Source organism: Eriocheir sinensis, chromosome 38 (genome assembly GCF_024679095.1).
Source record: "Eriocheir sinensis breed Jianghai 21 chromosome 38, ASM2467909v1, whole genome shotgun sequence".
NCBI lineage: Eukaryota > Metazoa > Arthropoda > Malacostraca > Decapoda > Varunidae > Eriocheir > Eriocheir sinensis.
In genome coordinates this window covers 16,692,474-16,697,473 of record NC_066546.1, presented here as the reverse complement: position 1 = coordinate 16,697,473, position 5,000 = coordinate 16,692,474, and positions in this window count along the sequence as shown.

Sequence of the window (5,000 nt, the reverse complement as noted above, 5' to 3'; positions counted from 1 at the left end):
CACGCGTTTTTTCTTTCTCTGTCTCTCTACCTCTCTCCCTCTCTCTATTTCTGTCTTTCTCTCGTTTTCCGTGACATCTAACCTTCCTTGCCGTCGTTCCTTTACTTTCCGCTCAAATTCGTCAAAATCTTTCTGGTAACTCCACTTTTCTCCTCCACCTAACTGTATCTTGTTTTGCCACGGACATTCCCCTTCCCTCCTTCCTGGCATCCCTTCAGTAAGGAGAAAGGTCAGACGTTAAGCGTTCCGCAGCAGAAGATTATACGAAGGTCAAGTCTGTCACGCGGAGAAATATGATAAAAGAAAATATTATTAGATAGATAGGTAGATATGGATAGATAGATAGATAGATAGATAGAGAGAGAGAGAGAGAGAGAGAGAGAGAGAGAGAGAGAGAGAGAGAGAGAGAGAGAGAGAGAGAGAGAGAGAGAGAGAGAGAGAGAGAGACACATACATGCAGAAAGACAGTGTGAAACGAACGTAGGAAAAAAATAAAAGTAAATACTAAACTGTGAATGCAAATAAATGTTCCTACACACAAAAAAAGCAAAATAAAAAGCAAAAAATAAAGGTAAACAAACAAACAAACAAACACATAAACACCTTTCCAAACAAGAGATCGTAAAAGAGCGTGAAAAAATTCCGATTCAGTAAAATAAAATGAAGTAAAAAAAAGGAAAATGATCCGCGTAATAAAATGATGTCCGTTAAGTAGGCAATCTCTCTCTCTCTCTCTCTCTCTTCACTTAATCATGAATGCTTGCTTGCTAGATTAAAAGACTGACTGACTGACTGATTGACTGATTAATTGACTGACTGACCTACTGACTGACTGATTGACTGATTAATTGACTGACTGACCTACTGACTGACTGACTGATTAACTGATTGATTGACTGACTGATTACCTGACTGCCTGACTGATTGACTGATTAACTGACTGCCTAACTGACTGACTGACTGACTGATTTGTTGCCTGACTGACTGAACTAGACTCATAGAGAGAGACACAGACAGAGAGACAGATAGAGATATCAAACACAAATGATAGAGGACAGAACAGACAGAGCACACGCACATTGACAGACAGAGAAAGAGAGACAGTAAAAGACAGAGAGAACCCAAATTAACACACATAGTAAATAACAGAGAGACAGAGAGAGACAGTCAACACGAATAGCATAGGACATCACCATACGGGCACTAAAACTCACACAGGCGCAGAGAGAGAGAGAGAGAGAGAGAGAGAGAGAGAGAGAGAGAGAGAGAGAGAGAGAGAGAGAGAGAGAGAGAGAGAGAGAGAGAGAGACACACTGACAGAACAGACCAGAACGAACGCATTGCCGCTGCTGCATTCGGCGACAAAACTTCCAACTATTATTCTGCGTCGAAATAAATGAATATTCCCCGACCAATTAATACTGGAGGGAAACAAATATTGACTGGCAAAAGCGTAAACGAGGATAAAGCAATTAATAATGATAATGTCAGCAGGCAATATGAGTGTTTACGCTGGTGTGTGTGTGTGTGTGTGTGTGTGTGTGTGTGTGTGTGTTGTAGTTGGAGAAGAGTGGGATGGAGGAGAGGAGGAAGAGGAGGAGAAGGAAGAGGAAGAGGAGGAGGATGAGGAGGAAGAGGAGGAGGAAGAGGAGTGAGGAAAATAAGATCCGCATGAAAATGATTACAATGATGATAAAAGAAAGAGGAGGAAGAAGAAGAAGAAGAGGAGGAGGAGGAGGAGGAGGAGAGAAAACATAAACAAGTGGAGATAAGAGAAGTGGAGCAATAAAGAGAGGAGGATAAACAGAAGGATAAAGGGAAGAAGAGGAGGAGGAGGAGGAGGAGGAGGAGGAGTAGGAGGAGGAGGAGGAGGAGGAGGAGAAGGATGCGAGGATGAGAAGGCCGTGGGTGATAGAAGAAAAAACTGCACTTGGAGGAGGAGGCGGATGAGGAGGAGGAGGAGGCGGAGGAGGAGGAGGATTGAAAGTTGAAAGACCAGTAGAAGGAAGAGAATAATAACAATAATAATGATAAAGATTGGAAGAAGAAGAAGCAGGAATAAAAGCAGAAAGACCAGAAAGAGGAGGAGGAATAATAATAACAATAATAATAATAATAATAATAATAATAATAATAATAATAATAATAATAATAAGAGGAGGAGAAGAGGAGGAGGAGGAGGAGGAAAGAGAAAAAAATGATGATAATTGAGTTGAAGGGTTTGAGAATTGAGAGGAGTCGGAGAGGAAGATGAAGGAGAAGAAGAAGGAGAAGAAAAAGAAGGAGAGAGAGAGAGAGAGAGAGAGAGAGAGAGAGAGAGAGAGAGAGAGAGCAAGCAAGTGAGTCTGTGTGTGTGTGTATGTGTGTGTGTGTGTGCGGGGCGGGCGGGTAACCTCCAGCGCCTCGGGGTAACTGAGGTAAAAACTAGAATCGGCTTCCGGTTATCATCAAGACGCAAAGAAAACGGGGTACGTGGGCAGGTTGGCGGCCCCCCTCGACCCCCCCCTTCAATCCCCCCTTTCTTTACCCTCCCTCCCTTAAACCTTATCATCTTCCTCTCCCTTTTCTTACCCTTTCCTCCCTTCTCCTTCCATCTCCTTCTCCTTCCCACTAAAAATCATTTTATATCTCCTCTCTCTCTTCTCCTTCTCCTGCTCTGTACCGAACATCTTTTTATCTCTCTCCAATACCATAGATACATTCAAGAAGAGGTTAGATAAGGCCGTGGATGGTGAGGTAAGGGGGGGTTGAGTGTACAGGAGCTGCCTTGTATATGTCAACCGGCCTCTTGCAGACTCCTTACGTTCTTATGTTCTTATGTTCCTCCTCCTCCTTCTCGTCCCCATCTTAACTCTCCTTCCCACTTAAGCTTCCTCTCTTCTTCTCTTCATCCCTCCATTTCTTACGTTCGTTCCTTTATTCTCTACCTTTATCCTCCTCCTCCTTCTCCCCTCTCTCCTCCTCTTCTCTCACCTCTCCCCAGTTGGCTAAGGACACAGGTGGGTAGATGGGGCGTGGAGGAGGAGAGAGAGGTGGAGAGGAGGAGGGGGAGGAGGAGGCGGAGGTGGAGGAGGAGGTGGGTATAAAGAGCGTGGGAATGTGTATAGAAGGGTAGAAGATGCTGGCATTGTTGTTGTTATTATTATTATTATTATTATTATTATTATTATTATTATTATTATTAATAGTAATAGTTCTTTTTTTTGTGCCTGATGGTCGGCCCCAGTCTGTTGTGGCGCAGGCAAGTCTTTATAGTGGCGCCACCTTGTTTGGCTCATGTTGGCCAGTGGAGTCCATCGTTGATCCTCTTTAGGGAGAAAATCTAGAGTCCGGGTTGACAGGTGGTCTTGAGGGCAGCACGTGGGTAGTCTTAGGCCACTCGGAGGTGACTGAAAAATCTCAACTTGGTGGCGCAGGGCGGAATGCGAACGTGGGTCCTCCTGAACACCACACTCGCAAGCTAACCACTCAGCCACCGCCTCCCCATGTAGTAACCCCCTAGATAGTAATAGATAGTAATAGTTGAAGTAGAGAGGCTGAGGGAGGTAAGGCAGGGGGAGTAGGGGGAGGCTGGGGAGGGAAGGTGGAGGGAGGAGTGGAGTGTTAGTGGTAATAGTGAAAGTAAAGAACGGATCAGTGAATAACATGGTTAATGAACGCCCGCGAGGGAGGAGCGAAGAAAAAAAAAAGAAGGATGAAAAACTAGACACACACACACACACACACACACACACACACACACACACACACACACACACACACACACACACAGAAACCAGTTGGAGAAAATAATAACATAGTGAATAATAAATATAATGCAATAAAAATGGCATAGGATGAAAGTAATTGATAAAAAAAGTTACTCTAAAGGTTAATTAAGAGCGTTCAAAAAGAAGAATGATGAAGATTCGAGGAAGAGAAGAGAAAGGGAATGAGAATGAGAATGAAAAAGATAAAGAGAAAGAGGATGAGAATGAGAATTGGAAATAGAAAGAGAATGAGAATGAGAATGAAAAAGAAAAAGAGAAAGAGGATGAGAATGAGAATTGGAAATAGAAAGAGAATGAGAATGAGAATGAAAAATAAAAAGAGAAAGGGGATGAGCATGAGAATGAAAAAGAAAAAGAGAAAGAGAATGAGAAATAGAAAGAGAATGAGAATGAAAAAGAAAAAGGAAAAGAAAAAGAGGATGAGAATGAGAAATAGAAATAGAATGCGAATGAGAATGAAAATGGGAAAGAGAAAGAGAAAAAGTAGATGAGAATGAGAGAGAATGAGAATAAGCATATAATTAAAAAAAATGTATATAGAAGTAAACTAAAGATCAGTAAGAAAGTAAAATTAGAGAAAATTAAATAAGAAAAATAAGAAAAGTAAAAAGAAATGAAATTAAAATAAAAAAGAAAAAAAAATCAAACCAAGGAAAAGGAAATAAAATAAAATAAAACATAAATAAAATAGAAACAAATGAAAATACGATAAAAATAAAAGAAAAATACAAGGATTATAAAATACAAAAAAATAAAAATAAAAATATCTATCCAACCGCCTATGGAAAAAAAATATGCCTTTCCCTCAAGACTCCGTGACCATAGCAACCAAACTTATCTCGTCACCATGGCAACAAGACAAATACACAAACACACGAACAAACACCCCCCCCCAAAAAAAATCTCATCGCTAAACAAGATTAAAAAAAGAATAAAAAAAGAAAATAAAAAAAAGATGTTGCTTTGAATAAAGAGAAAAAGATGACAATAATGTGTGTGTGTGTGTGTGTGTGTGTGTGTGTGTGTGTGTGTGTGTGTGTGTGTGTGTGTGACTCACTTCAGACACACACACACACACACACACACACACACACACACACACACACACATACACACACACACGCACACACACACACACGTACGCACATTATGATGGTCCACCTGGTAGGCCGGAGGAAGAGGAGGAGGAGGAGGAGGAGGAGGAGGAGGAGGAGGAGACCTTACCTGTAT